Genomic DNA, 27,624 nt, shown 5'->3' on the forward strand with positions numbered 1-27,624 from the left:
CCAGGAAATCCCTGGGGGAATGTCGGAATAAAGAGCTGAAAAGGACAAACCTGGACTCTGTGTGTGTTTGTCTGGAAGCTAGGAAAAGGACGTGACAGTTTATCACCGCTGTGTTTATCTCTGCTAAGGTGTGACTGGAGCTACCGGACGACGGAGCTGAGTGGCGCAGCTGAGGGAAGCGCGCCGGACCGGGCTGCCATAAATAGCTAATTGAGGACCAATAAATCAATTAGCGGGGCCCCAATATCGTATTTCACCACAGGTTATGGGTAACCCAAATCACCGCTTGTAAAACTATCACAAGAGGCTGCCGGAATGCGTTTGAAGTTCGGCAGGAGATGGTGGTTGTTTTTTGCCTGGAGTTAAGAGGCAAGGAGAGCTGCGGAGCTAAAAAAAAAAAGCGGCTGGCTGAAAAACGCAGAGGACTGCTGTGGAGCCAAGGAGCTGAGAGCAGCAGGGAATCGTTTCTCCGGACGGGTGCTGGATGAGCTGGTGATCTTGTGAGTACAGCTTGGGGCCCCTTGGGAGAACGGAAGAGGATGGCAGGCTGCCAGGTCTTGGAGGACTGTGGGAGGCTCACTTTAAGAAGTTGGGCAACTTGGCTGCTGATCTGAAGTCTACTGTTCTGGGTGCCAGGAAGCCAGAGGCCGTTCAGCGCTCCAGGGTGTTTGTGAGGCTGGAGGCGGAAAGCAAGGGCCGGGAGATGGCTGCTTCAGAACAGAAAGACAAGATGGCGCTGATCACCTACGTGAGAGCCGGTGCACAGCTGGGAAAGGCTGTGGGCCCCAGAGGGGGGGCAAAGGGACTATTGGCACTTGGAAATGTGCTGCATTTGCTGTGAAGCTTTAGCAGGAGGCCAGAGCCCTGGAGAAGGAATACAAAAGCCTAAAGATGGCTGGAGCCCCTGTCCCTGATGCTTTAGCCACAAGGAGTGCTGCTGAGCAGGTCGGGGGGGCGGAAGGTTTCCAAAGGCACGTTTAAAGTTTTCCACTGTACGTGCTGGAATGAAGTGGAGGTTCAGAGGGGGCGGAGCTGGCAAGGAGTGCTTTTCCGGAAGAAGGAGAAGGAGGCCAGCTGGGAGGAGCCCCGGAGCAGTGTTTTTCCACTGGAGTTCGTCTTTGCTACGTGTGTAAAGCACCGGGACATCTGCGGCGACATTGCCCCCACCGGAGACAGGATGTTGCCAAGGTCAAACTGCTGAATTCTCATGGGAACCAGTCGGGTTTCCATGGCAGCCAGTCTGGGAAAACAACCAGGCGTGAGACTGAGGCTGGTGGACGTGCCAGGTGCCAGGAAGAGACTTATCAGATCACGGCTAGTCTGGCGTTGGCTGAAGACAGCCGTGGGACAAGGTCAGAGGGGGCAGCGGGACGTTTGTTGCTTCTATGGCAACTGTGAAAACAACTCCAGCCAGGACACGATGACACGCTGGGTGTTTTGGTTTCTGCTATCAGGCAGCACCTGATAGGCAAACTGCGGAACTGCAGGGCTGTTTTCAACAGGAACAATTGTTTTATTCACAGACGGAGCACAAAAAAGCAGTCTGTGGTGTGGCTAACGTGTTTTTTCTCTCCTTCACAGGAGGAGCTAGAGATCTGCGTTGTGCCGGGACTGAATAGTTGTCAGTTATCTGTATCTGCTCTAACGAAGCAGGGGTTCAAAAATGTGCTTTGAAAATGACACCTGTTCCATTTTCAGAGGGGGGCGACAACGGGTCAACATGGCGAAGAGCAAGAACAATTTCTTTGTTCTGGAGTCACCTATGGAGGGTGGTGGGAATGCTGCAAAAGCACAGGCGCAGTGTGCTAAGGTTCCCAAAGATGTGCAAAAGTTGCACAGGTGCACAAAAGGGTGTAAAATCACACAATGTGGGAGGAGGTCCCAAGGGTGCAGGGCATGCAAAGATGCAAAGGTGCTTGGTTTTCCCGGGTTTGGGAGGGTAGCCAAGGAAGCTTTGAGCTTGTTCACACAGATCTGTCAGGACCCATGAGGTCTGAGAGTCTGGGTGGGGCCAGGTATGTGCTGTCGCTGACAGGTAACCACAGCCAGGTTGGCTGGTGTTTCTCTCTCAAATCACAGGGGGAGGTGACGCAACTGTTCCAGGATTGGGTTGCGGAGGTGGAACGAAGGTTCTCCACCAGGGTGCAAGGGTTCAAGAGCGACCGAGGGTCACAGTTTACTGGGTCTGCTCTGGAGGAATTTTTCAAGGAAAAGGGAATACGTCACCAGGTGACGGGTGCAATGTCTTCTCAAGGGAGAAGGGAGGCTGTGGCAGATCCCGGTGATGGGGACCAAGTCCAGGGTCAGGGTTCAGGGCAGGTTTGGGCATCTCCAAGGGTTGTGAAAGGAGTGTCCAGGTGTGAGGCTTCATCTCCGGTAATGGAGAAAGCTCACGGAAGGGTTGTCAAGTCAGAGGGGGAAGAGTCTGACGGAGAAGACACAACTGCTGGCCCTAATGGGTCAGTAGGGTATCAGGTCACAGGTGCGTGGAAAAGTGTCGCACAGTATGATTCTGGGAGTGTTGAAGGGGTTCAACAGGTGCCTGGGAAAGATGCCGGGAAGGGGCACAAGGCAAAGGGAAAGGTGTTGAACTCAGAGGGTCTTGTCAGAATGTGATGCAAGAGGGGGTGTTGGAGTTGGAACTTAACTGGTTAAGTTGTTCCCATGGTGCCTCAGCATTCTGACGTCAGCCTAGCAAGCTGGGAGGAGTTTGGGAAGAGTTTCTGTCTGTTCCCCTCTGGTCGTTGAGGGAGAAAGACGTAGCCTGTAATGGCGGAGAGGAGCCCAGGAAATCCCTGGGGGAATGTCGGAATAAAGAGCTGAAAAGGACAAACCTGGACTCTGTGTGTGTTTGTCTGGAAGCTAGGAAAAGGACGTGACAGTTTATCACCGCTGTGTTTATCTCTGCTAAGGTGTGACTGGAGCTACCGGACGACGGAGCTGAGTGGCGCAGCTGAGGGAAGCGCGCCGGACCGGGCTGCCATAAATAGCTAATTGAGGACCAATAAATCAATTAGCGGGGCCCCAATATCGTATTTCACCACAGTATCCTGCCGGGAGACGCAGACGGGGAGGTCAACAAGGATCTCAAGCCGAATGCCTGGAGTGTGGCCAGTTACCTCTGACTGCGGCCTGAGAATCCGACACAGAGGTACTACCCCTCCCCTCGCAACCTTGAGTCATGAAGGACAGAGAGTGGAGAGTTGAATGTGTGTAGAAACCAGCCTCCCTTAGGAAACCAAAGTTTACATTTATCACTCCATCCACTTTCACCTGTGGCCCCTCCCACTACAGGCACATGTCCCCTGGAAGGCTTCCCAGAGGAGAATATGGCCCTTAAGACTGAAAAAGAGTCCCCAACTCCAAACTAGTGACGAACTGCCATTGATGGCTCCAGCTGGATGTTGAAATCTCCCTCTAAGCTCCTTCTCAGATCCATGTTTCCTTTCAACAACTGGCTTCCTCCTGCAGGTCAGACAGTCCCCTCAGTTCAAGGACCCATTGTTTCTCCATGTGCATTTTCAGCAGCCTCCCATGTGACTGCCAGTGATATCATTTTTCCCATCCTCAGATTTTGCCGCACCCCCGGCAGCCTAAAATTCTAATCAGCTTATATCTTCAAAGGAAATAAGACATCTCCAGCTGAGCAAGACCTGGTATTTCCCCCTCTTCAGATAGCTCTGGATCTTCAGCTGCGGAGGAGAAATGCTCACGGTCCTTTCAAAATTTCCAATGTATTTGTAGGAACATCTCCTGTCTTGGCAGAAAGGAAGGAACAAATGTCTCAGATGCAAGCCCTTTAATCTGGAATTGCTATTCTTAACTGCATGTGGCTGGGGTGTTCTGGGGCTTCTGTACCTTGAACTAATAATTTCTTGTTTGCATGTTCTACCCCAGCTGCTGCTCCCTGTTCAGTTCAGCTGAGGGATTAATTATGCCTTGTCATTTGATTCGTCAGGGTCTGTTCCATACATGCCGACTAATAAAACTACTAATTCATGTCATGTCTAACTGGTTTGAGCGAAAGGCTTCTCAGAATCAATTAGAACCATGAAGTACCTTGCTCCACCCAAAGAGGGTGCAAGTGGACCAACCAGGTCTGCGTGGACTAGCTGGTAGGGTTTGGAAGCCTGCCTGCTAGACTCCTTGCCCTTTGGAGCAACCTTCACCTTGTTCTCTGCACAAGATGCACATTTCATGTGAAACATATAGGGCTTGATGTTCAAACCCTGAACCAACTCAGGCATCTTGGCCAGGGCCTGCCAAGACATGTGTCCAAATCTTCTGTGCGCCTTGTGAATACATCCTGCATGAAGAACTTTGTTAGTTTGTGCAACACAACAAGAATCAACATTAGACACAGCATTAGACACAGCAACAGCATTGTCATCATAAGTTATACAGAATAAGCCATCCATAAACTTTGCATGCAAAATGTCCTCTTTGACTTTCCTGATGACACAGACGCTCCTCTTGAAGGAAATCTCTCTCTTTTTTAAAAATAATATTTATTAAAAGTTTAAGGATTACAGAAAGAAGTAAAAAAAGAGAGAAAAAGTAAACAATTCAAATCAATACATTACAATACATTAAAAAAACAAAAGACACAATACATCAAAACAAAAACAAAAGCAAAAACAATTAAAAACACACCCAATATTTCCATATCTTTGTCTTTCATTAACTTGTTTCATCGACCTCCTCACACCTCCCTTTTTTGTGTTCTAGTTATTAATTATTTCAGCAAATCCTTTCCATCTTCCACTGTTTTCTGCCATTTAATTGTCTTAATTTATTTTAACCTTATCTTACCATTAAAACCCTAAAACTTATTTATGCTTAAATCCTTATAACATTTCTACTAAAGCCGTATAATTTCATTCCAACATTTTTCTAACACTCATTAATTTTACAATATTTCTCTAAATAAATTTTCCAATCTTCTTCCACTGTCTCTTCTCCCGGGTCTCGGATTCTGTCAGTCCTTTCTATCCATTCCATATGGTCCATCAACCTGGTGATCTTCTGTCCGAGGCTCTTAACTCTTTTCCATGTCCCTTCTGCAGATCTTCTTCATATTTATACATGCACTTTACTTTATCTTCTGTTGATCTTGTTCTTAATTTCCTTCCTTTGGCGCTGAGGAGTAGATCTCGGGGAAACTCCAACCTAACAATGTCTTTATTCCTTCTCGGCAGGTCAGCCCATTCTCCATAGTCAGAACTAAAGTCCAAAAGATATTTCAGAGCGTGTTTCAAAATCCCTCTGAAGCTAAAGGCCCCCACAACTCCAATCTCCCCCTGACCCAAATCCAGTTCCCAAAAGCCAGAACATCCCTGCATAAGGGGATCTATCCAACTTTCCTTCTCCAATCCAAGCGGGACTCCATCCCTCCAAATCTGGCTTTCTCTAAATTCAATCGTAAAAGGCAACAGCTTATATTCATCAAATTGCCTCTGTAAGGCTGGGGCTCTCTCCACTTGTGTTACTTGAGGTTCAACAACAGCTTTCTCCCTCGTCTTCTCCACAGCTTGCCATGTCAAAGCAGATTCCTGAATCGATTCCTGAGTAGTTTCTGTATAGGTATTCACTTTTTGTCCCAAATCAGTCATTTTTGTCCCAAATTATCAATTTTAATAATCATCACATCCGTCTTCTCATGAAGCTGTTCCAATAAAGCACTTGTCTTGCAAAATGCAATCACTAAGGCTTCTTCTGTCGACATTCTTGTCCAAGGTCAATCTCTGATTCTCATGGTCTTTAATCTCTGCAGCTGGAAAATTCCCCAGCTCCACTCCTGCAACAGTTTCAAAAGCTCCCTCTAGAGGAAACAATTTCTATTTGTATCCGTCCTTTTAAACGCAGATCCAGCAACAAAGTTAGTTTCGATTTTCAGTTACTTTTGCTCCTTTTTAAGTGCAAAAGGAAACAATGGAAACAATATATTTCTCTTATTTAACTATCTGTCAACATAAGTTTTATTCACAGTCAGTGAACTTTCCCAAAACGTCGATCTTACTGGCAGCCCGTTCCCAGGTTCAAAACAGTGGTAATTTATTTTTCTTCACTCTCTCTCTCCTGCAGGCTTAGGCGATCTAAAATTTTCCCCCTCTTCTCCTGCTTCCAAGGGGGGTTTAGTAATTTTAACCGATGGAGATTTAATCCTTTACAAAAGGCTTTCCAAGACTTTAGCTTGCAACGTCTTTGCTTCAATCTATTTACAAAAGAGGAAGGCGGACTTCCTGTTTGAAACCTTCCCATTTCGGTGCCAAATTAAGATGTTTAAAGATCCAATTTTCCGTTCTACTCACGGGTAGTTGTTTAAAGTCCAATTGTCCACAGGAAAAAGTCAGCGCTCTCCGGCAACAGCAATGCGGCTTCACTCCGTGAAAGAAGCAGTTGATTTGAAGCACCGCGCTGCTCACCCCACATCGCTCCGGATCCCCGAAACCGGGTTTCCCCATGAGTAGGGGAGGCGCAAAAGGTGCCAGCCGAATCCCACGTCCACAGGCTTCTCCCGCCTGTGGTTTTTTGTGCAACACAACAAGAATCAACATTAGACACAGCACCATTGTCATCATAAGTTATACAGAACAAACCATCTATAAACTTTGCATGCAAATGTCCTCATTGCCTTTCCTGATGACACAGACGCTCCTCTTGAAGGAAATCTCAAAGCCACGCCCAGTCAGCTGTGGGACACTGAGCAAATTGTCTGCAGCACCTGGAACCCTGTTGATGGGTTTACCTGGCTGTTCATGGGTTTACCTGCATTACTTGAACTACTTACGATATTTATGTATGTGTTCTGTACTTTTATTTCCTCCAGTCAATTACTTTGCTATTATAGTAAGGCCACTGGACCCAAGAAGCCAGTATAATATTCATCTCCTCTCTTTGTGTCTCAATCAAAGCTGAGTTTTCCCTTTTCTTGTCAGGGAGAGATCTGTCGCCGCCTGGAGAATTGGAGGAAAGAGAGAGGGGAAATTCTGACCTATCAAGCAGACCTGGACAAGGAAAGCAAAGACGTCCTTGGAAGTGTCCCTATTGTTACTAGTGAGGGAACAAGCACTTCAAGAAGCAAGTCCGGACTGAGGAGGGATGGGGAAATCTGCCCATTTCAACTTCTCCCCATTTCTCCTTTTCCCATATCGGTTTGCTATTTATTTATTATTCTGAAAATGAATCAAATGCTAGGGTGGCTACCTTCTCGTATAAATATTTTGATACGTGCTTTACCCTCATAAATACATTTTTTGTGCACATTACCTGGCTGGGTCAACCTTGAGAAATTCAGAGGTGTGAATTTCAAAAGATTGCTGTTTTGGTCTCCATATTTTCCCAAGAATTGCGAATTAGGTAATGTCAGGGGTTTAGGAGCAGAGGCAAGGGCAAGGGAGGAAACAGAGAGCGAAGGGGAGGAGGCAGAAGAAAAGATGAGTGATGACGACGACCCGAGATCTCCGAGTCGTTCCAGTGAATCAGAGGATTCACAGAAAGGAGCACCAGTGGCCAGGGCAAGGGGGGAGTCTAGGGGGGCACCCCAGGAAGATAGAGCCAGAGGGGACTCAGAGGAGAGCAGTTGGAAATCGGGACCAGCGTCACCGCCAGAGAGCAGGGAAGAGGAAGGGAGCCAGGGGGCAAGCGCTGGCAGCTCACCACAGGAGGGAGGGCACGAGTCAGGAGTGGCCACACCTCCATCGGGGAGCGAAGAAACGGTTAAGCGGAAAGTGGAAGGTTGGGCGCACGCGCCAAGTTCAAATGCAGAGGAAGGCGGCGCAGTAAGCAGCCCGGAAAGGGAGCCAGGTCCTAAAGCCCGGCGCAAGGAGACAGGAGGGTCCGGGGGGTCAGCGTCAGAAGAATCCCGGAAGGAAGAGGTAAGTTCTGACAGGTAAGTTCGCCTTTGAATGCAGCTAAATGGAGTTTATTTCCCATTGTTGTTTATTATGTGAAAAGCAGTCAAGGAGAAGCCTGAGGACTTGTGAGCTGAGAGGGTGGAAGCAGTACAATTCCAATCCTAATTCTCTTGCTGATGTTTTGAAGGCTGACCATCTTCCTCACTCCGACCTCCTCAGAACCGGAGAGGCTGAAGACTGTGGAGAAGTTGAGACAACTGCGCCAGTTCCTGGAAGAAGAAGAAGAAAAGTGTCTGCTGAATCATGTGGAAGAGGTGGAGAAGGGGATTGCAGGGAGAAGGGATGAGCAGCTGGCCAGACTCTGCAGGAAACTCTCCTCTCTTGAGAGGACCATCCAGGTGATGGAGGAAAAGGGTCAGCAGCCAGCGAGTGAACTGCTGCAGGTAAGACGGCTCCAGGAAAAGGCTGCCTCCCATCCTTTCTGTGGCCCTTTCATGTACGCAAGGAGTGTAGGGGCTCAGTTGACGGAGCCTCGAGTCAGCTTTGTAATGGACAGGAACACCCCAGAGACCTGGGATGCTGAACTCATCTGAAGGCCGACTAGAGATTCTTCAGTCTTCTTGAGGGAAGGGGAGGGGATTTTCTGCTCCTTGCTGATGATTTGCCTCCGAATGCCTTCCCGCTGGGCAATGCTGCCTTCCTGCCCTGCCCTGGGCTTCGCCAAGGATGCAGTCAGGCCTCCTTCTGACATGAGCCAGTCTCTTGACCAGGCTTCTCTTCCCATTCCCTCCACAACTTCTGGGTGGATCCCCTTCCCCATAGATCCTGATGGGCCCAAAATGGTGCTCGGTCACAGTGACCAAAGAGCAAGACAGAGGGACTCATCCAGACTGCGCCACCTTCTCCACTCACAATCCCATATGGCCAGACGTACAAGTGCTTCTGAACTTTAAGGAGGCTGAGAAGGCTGACATACTGGCAAAGGCAGGAGAAGCCCTATTACGGAATGATTACCAAATGTCCCCGTCTCCCGGGGACAGTCCCCGGATTTACAAATCTGTCCCCAACAAAATCTGTCCCCGGAATGTCCCCGGATTTCATATAAGGCCCCCAGATTTATATTTTAAGTGTTGTAGATTTATTAGTAGGGAAGGAATGTTGCGTGATTGGTTCAACGGCACAAGACACATCATATGGGGACTTCCGGTGAGGCAAAATGGCGGGTGCCAGGGCAATGAGCAGCTCCTGAAGCCAGCCAGAGCCAAGTGCACTACCAGGCTGGCTCCGGGCTGCTGAGACTGCCGCTACCGCTGCCACTGCCGAGGGGGAACCAGGGATGCCCGGTGCGTCAACTGGGGGAACCGCTGACACACACACCCCAGGACCCAAATCGAGGCGGGAGCGAGAGCGCCCGGCCACGTGGCCGACTGCCCAGCAGTGCTCCAGGGCCAGTAAAAACGCCAGAGCCAACTCAGGGAGATGGAGGAAAGGAGAAGGAAGAGAGAGAAAGAGGAAGAGGAAGGAGAAAAAAGAGGGGAGCCCCGACCTTGCGGCCGCTGAGGAAGAGAAGTAGGAGAGCACCAGGAGGGTAAGGACACGGGGCCGAGCCCAGGCCCGACCCGACCCGAGCCTACTCCACGGCAGATAGCACTCCAAGAGATGAGACTGGGGCCCAGAGGAAGGCCACGCGACAGAGGAGACCCAGAAGAGAAGGTATTACTTCTTATTTTTTTAAAAAAATGATTTTAAAAAAATAACATTTGTTTCTCTTTTGGGAAAAAAAAGTGTCCCCGGATTCTTTGAAAAAAAATCTGGTAACCTTACCTTAAATCCTAACCTTCCAATTCCAAGTCTTTTCTTTCTCAATATTCCCATTCCGTTAACCGCACAAAGCAACAAGCTGTAAAATACAAGTTTAAAATGCAAGCTTTCCTTTGCATTTCACAGCACTTTAAATGTAATTCATGGTTTTTTTCACCTGTCCTCCAAACTTAGGTCTTTTTGCCATCCTTTAAATGGGAAATCAGTAGTTGAGCCATATTTTTTGGTAAAACGTTCGTCTGGATCCCGGAAGTCCTACCTGAGAAGAACAATGGGAGTGTCCGCTAGCACCAGCCACATCTCCTTCTGCAAGCAGCGCCACCCGAATTCCCACCTGGGATGAGCCGCCAGAGAAAGACTGGGGCGGGCGGCAAGTGGGAGGGGGAAGTCGTGCGCTTCTGTCCCGTCAGAAAAGTGCTGCTCCTCCCCGGAGGCAGCCTGCTTGCAGAGAAGGGGGCTGGGCTGCCTCAAAGCCCATCAAGGCCACGGGCTGCTAGCATGACTCATCCCGGCTTTATCATCTGAGGGGAAAGGGTGCGCGGTCTTAAATGCTGGCCTTGGCAACTTGGCTGAGCTACCTTGGGCCAGTCCTTGGGCCAGCTTAGCTTCCCTCACAGAGGGTTGTTCTGAAGATTCACTCAGGAAAACACCCGAGGCATGAAGAAGAAGAACGAAGATAGTCTGGAAAGGGGGGTGGGGAGCGCTCCCCCCCCAGCCGCTCCAGGATGGGAAGTCCGTCCCAGGGGAAGCGGGAGGACGTCGGGGTGGGTGGGGGTTGCCAGGAGCAGCACGATGTCCCTCGAACCCCCGGCTTACACTCTCCAGGCAGGCGCCCAACGTGGCCAGCTGGCACTCCAGCCTTGGCGTGCAGATCCCGGGTTCAGCCCCAGATCTCTGGAGCGGAAAGGCTCTTGGGCGTGAATATGAAAGGCAGCATCTGTCAGAATAGGTCATACTGAGTCAGTACAGATGAACATGACTATTGGTTCGCTTCCTCGGCATCCCAGAACTGTGAAGGTTGCCTCAACTGTTGAGCAGCACAGCTAAGGCAGAAGGAGTGGCGTGTCTCCGGGGGGAGCATAGCTCCCATTCCCTTCCAAACACACAGACAGGACAGTGTGGTGGCACCCAGGGAATAGTTGCAGCAGCCGGATGGCTGGCTGAAACACACACCATTGCACTCTTTTTGAATGGGATTCACTCTGAATCAGCCAGTTAGTGAACTTGGTGCTCCTGTGCAACAAAGCCACTACAAAATTGCTCTTCCCCACACACTTCCAGGTCCCTCCAGCTGGGCTTTTTGAGTGTGATGGGTTTTTCTCACTCCAGAGCAGTTTGTCTTTAAGCTGAAAGTCACCAGGAAAGCAAGGGAGGCTAAAAAATTTGCATTTCTTGAACTCTAATAATGACTATGTGGAAATGACTGGGAAAAGGGAAAAAAGGAAAATCAAGGTTTTTGACTCTTGGTTTCCTGGAAGAAGATCAAAAGACTCCCCTGGACTAGAAGAGACATCTCATTAACAACTGGAGAAATGCCAAAGAACTTTGGATAATCTGCTTGGGAACTTTCTGATGCAGTATTAATTTAACAAGGAGCCAGGAGTGAAACCGAAAGTAGACTGACCAGCTAGCTGAATCCAATTATATTGCTATGGGGTGGGGGGAACCTCTAACATTTTACTTTTCGATACTTGTACTTCCAGGGTGAATTGAATGGGTGGAGGGGGGTGGAGGAGAGGCAGAAAGAAGAGCTAACTTGTCCGTGGCTAGGGGGCGCAATCTGGACGGTTCTGCCGGGGCGCAAGATCACCTAACTACTGCTCTGCGCCTCTGGACCAGGGGTGGATGGTGCTCATTGGGACTGGGAGGGTGGAAGGCAAGGAGGCCAACAGTAGGTGGCGCCAGAGCCAAGGAGTGGCAGAGCAAATGCGTTCTGTATCTGAGATGGAGTGGGAAGGGGCTGGCGGCCACCACAGCCATCCCCTGTCTGCCCTCACGGACCGGCCAGAATCCACTGGGCAAATGCTCATCTTGCCAGAGTCTGGGTCTTCTGCTGTTGCTCTCTCAGAAACCGTGCCCAGGTGGGAAGTTTTGTTTTTCGTAGCTGCTTCATCCCTGAGGAAGTTGGAGGTGATGCAACTCCTGCATCTCTGACGTGGGAAGGTTTGGGGGTAAAACAAATCCCCCCTGGTGCTCCCTTGGCTCTGTGGAAAGAAGGCATGTTATGTACTGAGTTGAATAGGATCCAAACTGCAGCAGTCTGATTGGTCCTAGAACAATAGGATCCAAATTGCAGCAGTCTGATTGGTCCTAGAACAATGCAGCAGTATGATTGGTTGGCAGGAACCACCCAATCCTGCTCCAGATAGAAGTGAATCCACAACCTGATTGGCTTACAGTAGAATTCCGGAATTAGCCAATCATGTGCAGCCCATTGTGTAAATAATGTATATAAAGCAGATACTTTGAGGGGGCATTCATTCCTCCTCACCACTATGAGCTGAATAAAGAGCATGAAATCACTTTGCGTACACTGGGTCCTGGGCCTCGAAGGTCCGGGGGTTCCTTTTTTTTCTATTTATGGACATCCATGTCTTTTATTTCCAAGCAAGCACACAATAGATTGAAGCAAGAGGACACCCAGAGCTCCAGGCAGGACAATTCTGCAAAGTTTTTTGGCAGGCGCTTCAGCTTGTGCCCTTTAACACACTCCCAAGTCCACCTCCCTTTCATTCCACTAGCACTGCCTGCACTTTCCTCAAAAGTTCCCCCAACATTTCAGTCTCCTTTTTTGAAAAGTGGCACAACTGCTTCTCCAGCCTGGGGGCAAGAGGTTGGCAGTTTGGGTGCGACTCAGTTTGCAGAAGAGGCGTGTTAAGAGAGAGAGAGTTAGGGGCCTCCAGACAATCCCTTATCTTCAACCTCTTTTTTAAAAAAAGATATTTATTAAGGGTTTTAAACAATAAAATCACCAAACATATAAATTACCATCACCAAGATATAACAAACAAAGAAAACAGAGAAGAGCAAAAAGATAAACATAGAATAGAAAAAATACAACGAAAACAACTGTCCATATATCAAATTTCCATAACCTTTGGACTTCCTCACATCTCCCTTTCCTGCGTTCTTAGTAATGAAGTTAAAGGCAGCAATTTATTACCTTATTTCAATTCTTATTTTGTAGTTCTCAGATCTTATGTCTCAAACTTTAAATATTTTTCCATATACTAAACTACTTAATTCAGACATAATATTACTTCAAATTTTGACAGTTTCAAAACCATTACTTATTCTCACATATCTTTCATCTAAATTACTGATGCCCTGATGTATTCTATCGTGCATTTTCTTAACATTCATATAGTTTACAATGTTTTTGTAAATAGTCCTTAAACTTTTTCCAGTCCTCTTCCACTGCCTCTTCTCCCAGGTCTCGAATTCTGCCAGTCATTTCAGCCAGTTCCATGTAGTCTATCAGTTGCGTCTGCCATTCTTCCAAGGTGGGCAAATCTTGGGTCTTCCAATGTTTTGCTATAAGTATTCTTGCTGCTGTTGTTGCATACATAAAGAAAGTTCGGTCCTTCTTCAGCACCCTCTGGCCGACAATGCCCAAGAGGAAGGCCTCTGGTTTCTTAGGGAAGGTATACTTAAATACCTTTTTTAGTTCATTATATATTATTTCCCAAAAGGCCTTAACTCTCGGGCACGTCCACCAAAGGTGAAAGAATGTTCCTTCAGTCTCCTTACATTTCCAACATTTATTATCATGCAAGTGATATATTTTTGCCAGCTTGACTGGGGTCATGTACCACCTGTATATCATTTTCATAATATTTTCTTTCAAGGCATTACATGCCGTGAACCTCACACCGGTGGTCCATAAACTTTCCCAGTCAGCAAACATGATGTTATACCCAATGTCCTGTGCCCATTTTATCATGGCTGATTTAACTGTTTCATCCTGAGTGTTCCATTTTAACAGCAAGTTGTACATTTTTGAAAGTACCTTTGACTTGGGTTCCAACAGTTCTGTTTCTAGTTTTGATTTTTCCACCTGGAAACCTACTTTTTTATCCAAAATAAAGATCTCCCTAATCTGAGCGTAATGTAGCCAATCTTGCACTTTATCCTTTAGTTTCTCAAAACTCTGCAACCTCCAAGTATCTCGTACTTTTTCTAGTATTTCCCAATATTTCGGCCATTTGGCCTCCATATTGAGTCTTTTCCGAGCCTTAGCCTCCATTGGTGACAACCACCTTGGGGTCTTATTTTCTAGTAAGTCTTTGTATTTTATCCAGACATTAAATATTGCTTTCCTGACAATATGGTTCTTGAAAGTCTTATGAATTTTTACCTTGTCGTACCACAAATAAGCATGCCATCCAAAAGCATTGTTAAACCCTTCCAGATCCAGGACATCAGTGTTCTCAAGAAGGAACCAATCTTTCAACCAGCAGAAAGCTGCAGCTTCATAATACAGCCTTAGGTCTGGCAGGGCAAACCCCCCTCTTTCCTTAGCATCAGTTAATATCTTAAATTTTATTCTGGACTTTTTGCCCTGCCAGACAAATTTAGAAATGTCTCTCTGCCACTTTCTAAAACATTCCACCTTGTCCACAATCTGTAGGGTCTGAAACAAAAACAGCATTTTTGGCAATACATTCATTTTTATAGCAGCAATTCGGCCCAACAAGGAAAGTTTCAGTCTTGACCAACTTTCTAAATCCTTTTTGATTTCTGACCAACACCTTTCATAATTGTCCTTAAATAGATTCAGGTTTTTGGCAGTCATATTCACCCCTAGGTATTTCACCTTCTTAACCACATTTAAGTCTGTCTCTTTCTGAAACCTTTCTGATTCCAAAGATGTCAATTTTTTTTCCAAGACCTTGGTTTTTTGCTTGTTTAATTTAAATCCCGCCAACCGACCAAATTCATGGATCAGTTCTAAAACCCTTTTCGTACTAGATTCTGGCTCCTGTAATGTCAAAACCAGGTCGTCTGCAAAAGCTTTAAGTTTGTACTGTTTGGCTCCGACCTGAATTCCTTCTACCAACCGGTCCCCTCTAATCATATTCAGGAGCACCTCCAGGACTGAGATAAATAACAAAGGGGAGATAGGGCAACCTTGTCGTGTTCCTTTTTCAATCTTAAACTCTTCTGTCACCACATTGTTAACTATCAATTTAGCTTTTTGTTCTGAATAAATTGCATCTATACCATTTTCAAACCCCCGTCCCACTCCCATCCCTTCAAGGTTTTTCTTCATAAACTTCCATGAGATGTTGTCAAAGGCCTTCTCCGCGTCTATAAAGATTAATACTGCTTTTGTATTAATATTTGTTTGCAAGAGTTCCAAAATGTCAATGATGTTCCTAGTATTGTCAAACAGATGTCTACCTGGGAGAAAGCCGGGGGTTCCTGCCTTCCCCCACCACTATCTCATCCTGAGCTCTATCGGGGTGAAGGCGGTCCAATCTGATTGCAAGGCGCCGACCCATTAGTAGTTCAGTGGGGCTCCGGCCAGTCGTTGAGCTGGGGGATGCTGTGCTGTGCTAGGAGGAATGTGGCAAGGCGGTACTCCCAATCCCCTTGCGTCATGCGGCGAAGGGTGTCCTTGGTGGTCCGCACCATGCGTTCTGCTTGGCCATTGGTGACAGGGTGGAATGGCGCCGAACGGATGTGGCGGATGGCGTTCCTACCAGGCCCCTCGGACAACCAAGGTGACCAACCAAAGTCCATAGCAAGGCCATTGCCTAACCTGCAAAATAGGGAGGGAGGGTGGGTGATTGAGGAAGCGAGCCAAAGAGGAAGTTCTCTGGGGGTTGGCTGGCCGGGCTCTGACGTGGCCGGGATCCCATAGGCAATGGGGGACAGAGTCCCCCGCCCCTGGTGGGGAGTGGGTGGCCACGTGGTCCACCGCAACTCCTCCCCACTGGGAAGTGGAGCAGATTTCCCAAGACATATCCTGTATTTGCATGTTACCCCAACACATTCCTCCTATGTTAATCATGTATAACCCTCCCCTTTTCTGATGGAGTGGTGATGTTTAGCGAACTGTCTGCTGGGATAAGATAGGAACTTTTAAAAGTCCTTGTCACCCCGTTCTCGGGGTTCAATTCCTCTCTGAACCTGTTGCGCGATAAACTTTGGTTTCCGCTATTTGCTCCGGTTGGTGGCTGGACCCCTTCTTTGTTCCGCAGGGACCCACGGGCTCAGAGCAGCCTCCCACCTGGATTTTTTCGTAACAACAGAAACTCGACTAACCCTCTTGAGAGAAGAAAGGTGGCTTTTGCTCCCACTGCAATGTTGTAATCTAAATAAGCACATCTTCCTACAAGTGAATAGTAGCCACCTACCTGGGGGGAAATAAAGTGGTATGCTGAGAGACATGGTTACGGTGGAGAGCAAATCTGTGTTCGACAATCCGAACATCCACAGAGAAACCAGATGGCAGCTTTTTTTTACTGTGTCCACAGAACTCAATGAAAGCCTGTTGGGATGTAAACACAGGAGCAGCCAATGACAACATTCCTAGAGTGTACATGTTAGAACATGGGGAGGGATGTCTGTCCAGCAAGCAGGTAAACTTCCTGGGGACGGACTTCCTCCGCATGTGACCAGAGGTGGGTGTGGCCTCACCTGTGCAGGTAAATGATAAAAGCACAGGGCAGGCAGCCATCTCTCTCTCTTGCCTCTCGCCTCTCTCATCTTCATCTTTCGAAGAAGCAGGATGCCCTCTTGGCTCTCAGCCAAGAGAGGACGATAGGACTATCTTCCTATAAGATAGATTCTAAATGTATGTTACCTTTTTAAGCCTGTCTGCCTTCTGGGATCATATTGTGAACAGAACGTGAGTAAACTCTTTTATACTTTTATAAAGACTGTGTCGTGTCTTGTATTTTAAGAGGGATCAAAAGGGGGAAATTGCCAGAGTAATTATTATAGAGGTTCTAGCAAACCTGGGCAGACGTTACCGTTGCGAACTTAAAAGGGGGAATGTTATAAACTCTGCTGATATTTTGGGAACTTGTTAGCACAAGTTGGACTAGGATATAATCTCACAATATATCCTCTCCTGCACCCCAGAACATTCCCACAAAGCCAACCAATGCTTTTGCAGTTGCTTTCCATGGACATTTTGCAACCAAGCACAGAATTCCTTGAACCTTGGAAACGCTTCTGATTTCTGCTTGAGCATGAACACATGAATGTACCTGGAAAAAGCATCAATCAATACCATGAAGTACTTTGCTCCACCTAGAGAGGTTGCAAGTGGACCAACAAGGTCTGCGTGGACAGTCTGGTAGGCTTTAGATGCCCACCTGCCAGAAACCTTGCCCTATTGAACTGTGTGTCATCGTGATGACCTTGGCCGGTTGTGAGTTGTGAAGGCCGCTTCCTGCAAGGCCCTTTCCACCTGGCCTGGGGGGCAGGGCCCAGACACCAGCTCTACGAAAGAGGCTCCTGGTGAGACCAGAGGGACATCGCTCGGCCTGACAAGAAATCCAAAGTATTGGATTCTTTTGCCCCATCTTTTTGTGCCTGCTAAACAGCCGTGTCATGCTTATGATAATATTTTATTCTCTTGGGAATTCTGCTGTTTTAAATGTGCATTTTATATTTGACTTTACTTAGCAATGTTGGGTTTTTTTGGGGGGGAATGCTTAAGTTTTTTGTTTTGTTTTTGTTAACTTTGTGTTAAATATGTATTCTGTAGTTGACTTCCTTTGTAATGTTTTATTTTGAAATCTTTAATATTTCAGATTTTGGTTAACTATGTTGCTTTAACTGTATACTCTATATTTGACATTCTTCAGATTGTTTTATTTATGTTTTAATATGCTGTAAACTGCTTTGAATTTTTTCTTGAAAATATAAAGTGGTATAGAAAGAAAATTAATAATAATAATAATAATAATAATAATAATAATAATAATAATAATGTTCATTGAAATGTTGTGTCCAAAGACTGCAGCCGATGGAGAGATCACCCCTCCCTCACATGCAACCTCACACCCAAAGATTTCTGCCCATGCTTCAGACATGCAGCCCTAAGAGCAGCTCTGACTCCCACTCTAGGCCCCTCTGCCCCAGTCTTCCTCCTGATGTAGGCTACAGGATCTGGGAAGTCTGATCCAGCTTCGAGGTGTGGTTCCATATGGCCGTTAGTACTGTTGTGTTTTTCCCAGAGAGCCACGTGGTAAGGAAGTTCTCCAAGTATGCTTCCTAGGGACTCCATTTTTATCCTCAGATGTGCCCACAAAGGCATGATCCTGCACCCTCATGCCACAGCTGCCTCTGGAGTGACCCTCCCTCCGGTAAGAGGCATGCCTCACAAGAAGAAGAAGAAGAAGAGTTTGGATTTGATATCCCGCCTTTCACTCCCTTTAAGGAGTCTCAAAGCGGCTAACATTCTCCTTTCCCTTCCTCCCCCACAACAAACACTCTGTGAGGTGAGTGAGGCTGAGAGACTTCAGAGAAGTGTGACTGGCCCAAGGTCACCCAGCAGCTGCATGTGGAGGAGCGGAGACACGAACCCGGTTTCCCAGATTACGTGACTACCGCTCTTAACCACTACACCACACTGGCTCTCTCCTGAGAGTGCCTGGTTGTTTGTGTAGGGCGGAGGCTGGGAATCTTGTGGGCTCCCAGATATTGCCAGATCCAATGGCCTTCTGCCTCAGCCAGCATGGCCGACGGTCAGGGGTGATGGAATCCAACAACATCTAGAGGGCCACCGAATTCCCCATCCCTGGTCTAGTGAATTTGAGGTTCTTGGTTTCTCTCCCTCTGCCCCCTTTTGCCTGGAAAAGCACTTTGGATTCCTTTGGAGGATTTGGGTGTGACAAGCTGTAGCAGAAAAAAATGATGCTTTTGAATTATGGTGCTAGAGGAGACTCTTAAGAGTCCCATGGACTGCAAGAAGATCAAACCTATCCATTCTTAAGGAAATCAGCCCTGAGTGCTCACTGGATAGTGTTCTCGAAGCTGCCAGCATGAGTTTGACCATACTGCGGGAGGCAGTGGAAGACAGAAGTGCCTGGCGTGCTCTGGTCCATGGGGTCACGAAGAGTCGGACACGACTAAACAACTAAACAACAACAACAAAGCTGTAGCAGCACACTGAATAAAACAACTTTGAGAAGCTGAAACACCAGGCTGTTTTCTTTTCTAATAAAAATATTCACTGTGCAGTTCACAGGCAGGAAACACAATGCTGATAATGTCCAGGAAATGGGTTTTCAGTTGGAGGGCATGGGTTGCGTGAGAGCATGTTGTGTGGGATAACCAGTCTCATATAACCAACATGCTTCAGTCTAATTAGTGCATGAAGGTGTTAACATCATAGAGTAAGCTGTCCTGCCATTATAGCCATGTCTCTTCCCCTTACCTTGGGAGTGAGTTCTGATCTATTCTGGTATTCACTTCTTCAGCGTTTAATGTACTGTAGGTTTTTCCTGATTTTTTGGTTTTATCTTTCTGTAAACGGCGGATGTTTTTGCCTGGAGGGGGGCCGTATTCTGCAATGTGCTATCAATGCAATAATAGTGCAGCTTTCTAATGGACTGTCCATGCAAACATCATTCTGCTTTCTCAGTTGCTCTGCAATGCTTCGCCAGGGTTACCACATCATGGCCCCCTGGGGGTGCGCTCCTGTGTTGTAGCTCAGCAAAAGCAGGACAAAATTCCCCTAGTATGGCTCACAGTGAGGGCTGCTGAGAGTTGGGAGAGATCTCGGAGACCAAAGAGTTTGCTTTTCTGCTCAGTACAGGGGATCTTGCCAGCTCTTCACCCCTGACTGGCCGAAGATGCCCATCTCTCATCCATGCAGCTCCACAGCGTGCCTGGATGATGACTCAGATGGAGCTGGACACACCATTCCTGAAGGATGCAATAATATTGCAATTGTGGTGGACCAACTACATGCCAACAGGATGTCGGACTGAATGGGCCTTGGCCTGACCCAGCAAGGCTCTTCAAATGCGCTTATGTTCCCCTGATAGACTATATGGGACTGGCTATATGGTGATAGACTATATGGGACTGGCTGAAATGACTGGCAGAATCCGAGACCAGGGGAAAGAGACGGCGGAAGAAGATTGGAAGAAATTCAAAATTTATCTTAAGAAATATTGTAAAATTAATGAGTGCTAAAATGTTGAGGTTATAGAAAAAAGGGGACTACAGCTGTAAAAGATTAAGTAAAAGAAAAGAACAAGGGAAAATTAGATAAAATCAAGGGGGAGGATTTGCTGAAACAAATTTGGAATTTGGGATGCAGAAAGGGGAGGTACGGGGAAGTCGGTGAAGTAAGGTTTAAGAAAAAAGGATTTGAAATTATACATGTTTGTTTATGTGTTTGTATGTTTGTATTGTGTATTGTTTGTGTTTATACAAATTGTGAAAAACCAATAATTTTTTTAAAAAAAAAAATAATGAAAGGAACATTTCATACAAAGAGTACCATAATAAAGGACAAAGGTGGAAAGAACCTAACAGAAGCAGAAGACGTCAAGAAGAGATGGCAAGAATACACAGAGGAATTATACCAGAAAGATATGGATGTCTCTTACACCCCAGGTAGTGTGGTTGCTTAAATATATTGATGTTGTTTAAAATATATTTTTTACTAGCCTGCTCAGGAGGATGGAAAGGCAGGACACTACTAGCATCTCAGCAGACTAGGAAAAACAAACAAGCCTTGCACAAGAATGATTGAGAGGACTTACTTACAAAGGCTCAACTATCAAGCAGGATCTGTTTTAGAGTCGAATTTGTACGTCGGGATGAACTTGATCTCTCCCTCTGTGAAATCAGCAAAAGCTGTCTTTTGGGTACTCTGAATGTTTAGCTAAAGCCAAAAAGAAATCGCTTATCAGCAGAGAAGCAAAAGACCCCCTGTTGCCTGACAATGGAGTCTATTAACAGCCACTGTTGTGCTGGAAGACCAAGGTGAAGTACTAGTAGGTTAAAGGTAAAGGTAAAGGTAAAGGGACCCCTGGTTGGACAGTGTTCTCGAAGCTACAAACATGAGTCTGACCAAACTGCGGGAGGCAGTGGAAGACAGGAGTGCCTGGCATGCTCTGGTCCATGGGGTCACGAAGAGGACATGACTAAACGACTAAACAACAACAAAGGGACCCCTGACCATTAAGTCCAGTTGTGACTGACTCTGGGGTTGCGGCGCTCATCTCGCTTTATTGGCCAAGGGAGCCGGCGTACAGCTTCCGGGTCATGTGGCCAGCATGACTAAGCCGCTTCTGGCGAACCAGAGCAGCACACAGAAACGGCGTTTACCTTCCCGCCGGAGCGGTACCTATTGATCTATCTGCACTTGGACGTGCTTTCGAACTGCTAGGTTGGCAGGAGCAGGGACTGAGCAACGGGAGCTGACCCCGTCGCGGGGATTCAAACCGCCGACCTTCTGATCGTCAAGCCCTAGGCTCTGTGGTTTAACCCACAGCGCCACCCGTGTCCCACTGTTAGTAGTACTCAGTGGCCATTTGTTTTTCATGTCTGCTTTTATGATATGTTTATCAGTATGTGGTTAGCAGCTTCAGATGCTACTGTTTTACAGAGGCTGTTTAGCTTGCTCTTTTTACCCCTTTAATTTTAATTAATTAATTAATTTACCCCTTTACTAGTCAGGCTGTATTTCTGCGCTGTTTTCAGAGTCAGGAATGCCCATTCTTTCATGGCCAGCATGGAAACACAGAAGGCTAGCCATTTAGGAGGTTTGCAAAGAGGACAAGGGTGTTACGGGGTAATCTTCTAGCAAACAAGCTTGGCACAGCAGATCTGAGAGGTGGTTTTCTGCTCCCGGAAAGCCAGCCTGGAAATCAGGTTGCCCGGTGAAGGAAGAATGGAGAGATCAACCAACTCACTTGCCTTCAAAGAATTTCTGGTTGCCTGTGGCCACTGGGATAGTGCTTAGATATCAGGCTGGCTGACACATCTTTAAAAATACAAGGGAAAAGCTTTTTTTCTTTCATTAGCAAAGCTCCTTTGGGGCCCCAAATAGCTAAGCTGAGGAAGAAGTGGCTGGTATTACTTGTTTGTTCTTGGTCCTGATCTTGCCTGCCCTTGCACACTCCTGTTGTCTTTGCATATTTAACCAGCACGTCTGTTCCGATTGGAGTCCTATTCCTGCAGTTCCACATCCTTCTCTTTGGCACTTGGGCATTCGGTTCCAGGAGCTGGACCTGAGCACAGAGGCTTTCTTCTACTTGGACTCGACAAAGGAGCAAGAGTGGCTGACAGCTGTGGAAAAGGCTTTGCGTTCCAAATCCAAGTACAAGAAAGTAAGTCCAACCCCACCCATTTCTTCAGCAGCCAGACAGCTGTCAGGAGCTGGAGTGAGGAGGAGGAGGAGGTCAGCAAGAAAAAACACCTGGTGTCAGTGGTGTTTTATTCAAAAGAAGCCAACATTCTTTATTCAAAGAAACCCAAACCGTGCAGGCCTCGTGATCAGAGAAACCTTTCCCAACAGCTCTTGCCCCAGTGAGGTAGTTGTGAAGGCTGAAGGTTGCTACCCTCCCACCACTCTCTGAAGTCTCCTCCTCCCCCTGGTCCTTCCCAAGCAACCTGAGACTCTGACACCTTGCCTGTCTTTGCTCCCTCCTCTTAATTTCTCTGTGTTCTGGGAGACCAGCAGGGAGGGGAGCTGATCGCAGCAGGATGGGGAGACCCCCTGGCTTCTTCAGCAGCCTGCCTGAACTCTGCCTCTTGACCCCCGCCTCCAGCCTCCACTTCTGCCTCGGATTCTGGGCTGCTGTTTGCCACAGAATCTTCCTGCCCTCCTGCCTCTTCAGTTTCCAACACCTCCTCTTGCTCACAGTCTGCTCCCTCTTCTCCCTCTGACGACCCCCCACCAGTTCCCTGGCTCTGAGCCTTCTTCCCTTGGGGGATCCCCAGTTGGTGCCACCTGCCACTCCAATCTGCATCCAGCCGGCCCAGGACAGCAAGCAATGAACAGAGCTGGTAGACATCCCAGTACCTTGCATCTTCTAGGTGCAGCTGGTCCGTCTAGTCGGAATGATGTTGCTCATCTTTGTCCGGAAGGACCAGCTCAGCCGCATCAAGGTAGTGATGAGGGAGACAGTGGGCACAGGCATCATGGGGAAGATGGGGAGTAGACCCTGAGAGCGGAATTCCCTACGTCTATCTTTCTGTCTATCTATCTGTTTTTCTAATCTCTGCCAACCAGTTTCCCCCTCTTTCCTGCTTGCTCACTAACAGGCATCTTTGCTCCGTCCCTGCAGGGTAACAAGGGGTGTGTGGCCGTGAGGTTTGTCTGCAACAATACCAGCTTCTGCATGGTCAATTCCCACCTTGCTGCCCACGTGGAAGAATTTGAGCGCCGAAACCAGGATTACAAGGATGTAACTTGTTGGTCTCTGCTATCTGGAGAAGCAAACTGAGTCATGTTTCTGTAACTTTCCTGCCTGTGTGTAGCTCAGGGTAGGCAGCATTTGTTGTTGTTTAGTCGTTTAGTCGTGTCCGCCTCTTCGTGACCCCCTGGACCAGAGTACGCCAGGCACTCCTGTCTTCCACTGCCTCAAGCACTTTGCTCAAACTCATGCTGGTAGCTTCGAGAACACTGTCCCACCATCTCGTCCTCTGTCGTCCCCTTCTCCTTGCGCCCTCCATCTTTCCCAACATCAGGGTCTTTTCCAGGGAGTCTTCTCTTCTCATGAGGTGGCCAAAGTATTGGAGCCTCAGCTTCACGGTCTGTCTTTCCAGTGAGCACTCAGGGCTGATTTCCTTCAGAATGGATAGGTTTGATCTTCTTGCAGTCTATGGGACTCTCAAGAGTCTCCTCTGGCACCATAATTCAAAAGCCTCAATTCTTCGGTGATCAGCCTTCTTTTTTTTTTAAATAAAATATTTATTGAGATTTTACACAAAAGAAAAACAGTGTGATAAAAAATACAAAAAAACCCAGATAGTTAAAAAAGTAGAAAAAAAGAAAAAAAGAAAAAAATATCTTAAAAAAGAAATAATCCATTTTTCAATATCTTTAGGTTCATTTGCTTATTTCCTTGACCTCCTCACACCTCCCCTTTTTGTATTCCCGTTTACAAAGTCCTTTCAGCAAATCCTTACCCTCTTTCATTTATCTTTACTCTATATTCTTAACCTATTATAACTGTAAATTTTCATCCATATAACTATCTATATTTACATATTCTTATTAGCCTTAATACCAAAACCACTTATTTTCAGTCCAACATCATTTTAACATTCATTAATTTTACAGAATTTCTGCAGATAGTCTTTGAATTTCTTCCAGTCTTCTTCCACAATTTCTTCTTCCTGGTCTCGGATTCTGCCAGTCATTTCTGCCAATTCCATATAGCCCATCATCTTCATCTGCCATTCTTCCAGAGTGGGTAAATCTTGTGTCTTCCAATACTTTGCAATAAGTAACCTTGCTGCTGTTGTAGCATACATAAAAAAAGTTCTATCCTTCTTTGGCACCAATTGGCCGACAATGCGTAGAAGAAAGGCCTCTGGTTTCTTCAGGAAAGTATATTTAAAAACCTTTTTCATTTCATTATAGATCATTTCCCAGAAAGCCTTAATCCTTGGGCACGTCCACCAAAGGTGAAAGAATGTACCTTCAGTTTCTTTACATTTCCAACATTTATTATCGGGCAAATGATAGATTTTTACAAGCTTGACTGGTGTCATGTACCACCTGTAAATCATTTTCATAATATTCTCTCTTAGGGCATTACATGCCGTAAATTTTATACCTGTGGTCCACAACTGTTCCCAGTCAGCAAACATGATGTTATGTCCAACGTCCTGTGCCCATTTAATCATAGCAGATTTAACTGTCTCATCCTGAGTGTTCCATTTTAACAGCAAGTTATACATTCTTGAATGTATCTTTGTTTTGGGATCTAACAATTCTGTTTCCAACTTTGATTTTTCCACCTGGAAGCCAATTTTTTAATCTAAATTGTAGGCCTCTCTTATTTGGTAATAGTGAAGCCAGTCTCACACTTTATCTTTTAGTTTCTCAAAACTCTGCAATTTCAGTTTATCTCCTTCCTGCTCCACAATTTCCCAATATTCCGGCCACTTGGCCTCCATATTGAGCTTTTTCTGGGCCTTTGCCTCCATCTGTGACAACCACCTTGGGGCTTTGTTTTCAAGTAACTCTTTATATCTTGTCCAGACGTTAAACAATGCTTTCCTGACAATATGGTTTTTAAATGCTTTATGTGCTTTAATCTTGTCGTACCACAAGTATGCATGCCACCCAAAAACATTGTTAAAACCTTCTAAATCCAAAATGTCTGTGTTCTCAAGAAGCAGCCAATCCTTCAACCAGCAGAAAGCTGCTGATTCATAATAGAGTTTAAAATCTGGCAGGGCAAATCCACCTCTGTCATTTGCATCAGTTAATATTTTAAATTTTATCCTGGGCTTCTTGCCCTGCCAGACAAATCTAGAAATGTCTCTCTGCCACTTCTTGAAACAGTCCATTTTGTCTAAGATTTGTAGTGATTGAAACAAAAACAGCATTCTTGGCAATACATTCATCTTTATAGCAGCAATTCGACCCAACAAGGAAAGCTTCAGATTTGACCATATTTCTAAATCCTTTTTAACATCCGACCAGCATTTTTCATAATTATCTTTAAATAAATTCCCATTTTTGGCTGTCATATTAATCCCCAAGTATTTCACCTTCTTAACCACTGTTAAACCTGTCTCATTCTGAAACCTCTCTCTTTCAGTCATTGTTAAGTTTTTCTCAAGGACTTTAGTTTTTAACTTATTCAACTGAAATCCTGCCACATGGCCAAATTCTTGGATCAGTTCTAATACTCTTTTAGTACTAGGTTCTGGCTCCTGTAATGTCAATACTAAGTCATCTGCAAAGGCTTTCAATTTATATTGTTTGGCTCCGACCTTTATACCCTTAATCAGATGGTCCCTTCTAATCATATTTAACAAAACCTCCAGGACCGAATTAAAGAGTAATGGGGAAATCGGGCAGCCTTGTCGTGTCCCTTTCTCTGTCTTAAATTCCTCTGTCACCACATTGTTAACTATTAATTTAGCCTTTTGTTCTGAATAAATTGCACTTATACCATTTTCAAACCCTTGACCGACCCCCATCCCCTGAAGGTTTTTCTTCATAAAACTCCAAGAAATATTATCAAAGGATTTCTCGGCGTCCACAAAGATAAAAACTGCTTTAGTGTTAATGTCCTCTTGCAACTTCTCCAAAATGTTAATTATATTCCTCGTGTTGTCAGACAAGTGTCTGCCTGGGAGAAAGCCAGCTTGGTCCTTATGTATCTCTTCCCCTAGTACTTTTTTTAGCCTTTTAGCCAAAATGTCAGCAAATATTTTGTAATCCACATTTAACAGGGATATGGGTCGATAGTTCTTAAGTTGTGTCTTTTCAGACTCAGTTTTTGGTATAAGTGTAATATATGCTTCTTTCCACGACTCTGACGCTTTTCCCCCCTCCAAAATTTCATTGCAAACCTCCTTTAGTGGTTGAATTATCCAGTCCTTCAAGGTTCTATAGTATTTTGAGGTTAAGCCATCCGGCCCTGGAGATTTTCCCAACTGCATATTCTGAATGGCACCTTCTACCTCCTGTTCCGTAATTTTGTAGTTCAACATTATTTTATTTTCTTGAGAAATCTTTTGCAATCTATTTGTTTTCAAAAACTGGTCTATGTCAGACTCTTTCTGGGGCCCTTGTGTATATAGTTGTTTAAAATACCTCTGGAAGCATTTTCTAATTTCCACTGGATTCTGGATGTTCTTTCCACCCACCTCTAAATTAGCAAAAGTATTTAACTTTTGTCTTTTTTTCATCTGCCAAGCTAGCAGTTTCCCACATTTGTTAGCCGATTCAAAAGTCCATTGTTTGAGAAGAAATTAATAGAACACCCGAAAGACGAGCAAAGTTTACAATCAATAAAAATACTACAAAGACAATACTCAATACTAACGAACCAGGAAATAGAATGGAAAATCAAGCTAATGAAGCAGAGATATTTCGAATCGGCGAATAAAACGGGAAAATTCCTAGCCTGGCAATTGAGAAAAAGACAGAAGCAGAATGTCATAAATAAAATAATGGTAGAAGAAGAATTAATAGTAGACCCAAAAAAAATACAAAAAAATTTTCTTAAATTTTATGAGGAGTTATATAAGAAAGGAGAAGAAGACCCAGCCCAAATAGAAAAATATTTAGAGAACTGCATAGGGAAAACTGTTACAGAAGAAGAAAGAACCCAATTAAATAGACCTATTAGTATGGAGGAGATTGAGAATGCGGTTAAAAAAATGAAATTGGGAAAAGCACCAGGCCCGGACGGGTTATCGGCCAAATATTACAAAGTTTTGGGAGGTCAACTAGCACAAGTACTCTGTGACACCATGAATAATATTCTAAGAGGAGGGAAAATACCCGAATCATGGAGGGAAGCTTTTATAACATTAATCCCTAAACCAGACACGGACAAATCGAACATGAAGAATTACAGGCCAATATCGTTACTAAATAATGATTACAAAATATATGCGGACATCATGGCGAACAGACTGAAAAAATGTTTAATAAAGTTAATTCACAAAGATCAAGCGGGTTTCCTCCCAAATAGATTTCTGAAAGATAATGTGAGGCATGTCATTAATCTAATTGAATATTTGGAGATTAACAATAATATACCAGCGTCCCTGATTTTTATAGACGCAGAAAAGGCGTTCGATAACGTCTCCTGGGGGGTTCTACTAAAATCGATGGAAAAGGCAGGGATTGAGGGTGAATTCTTGAAAGGAATACAAGCAATATATTCAAACCAACATGCCAAATTGATAATAAACAACAACCTTACGAATAGATTCAAAATAGAGAAAGGAACAAGGCAGGGATGCCCCCTCTCCCCGCTCTTGTTCATTT

General features: G+C 45.7%; 1 long non-coding RNA gene and 1 pseudogene across 2 annotated transcripts in view; both read left to right on the top strand.

Annotated features, from left to right (window-relative positions):
* The window catches only part of LOC310697839 (inositol polyphosphate 5-phosphatase OCRL-like), a 728,228-nt pseudogene that overhangs the window by 156,640 nt on the left and 543,964 nt on the right, over positions 1-27,624 (top strand). The window lies entirely within an intron of this gene.
* LOC310697717 overlaps positions 1,383-27,624 on the top strand; it is a 471,107-nt gene continuing 444,865 nt past the window's right edge. Inside the window, exons 1-2 of the long non-coding RNA XR_014521156.1 lie at positions 1,383-1,839; positions 1,913-2,468. This is a non-coding gene — a long non-coding RNA (uncharacterized lncRNA). The remainder of the gene's footprint in view (positions 1,840-1,912; positions 2,469-27,624) is intronic.

This window comes from Podarcis liolepis, assembly GCF_965112155.1.
Source record: "Podarcis liolepis genome assembly, chromosome: W".
NCBI lineage: Eukaryota > Metazoa > Chordata > Lepidosauria > Squamata > Lacertidae > Podarcis > Podarcis liolepis.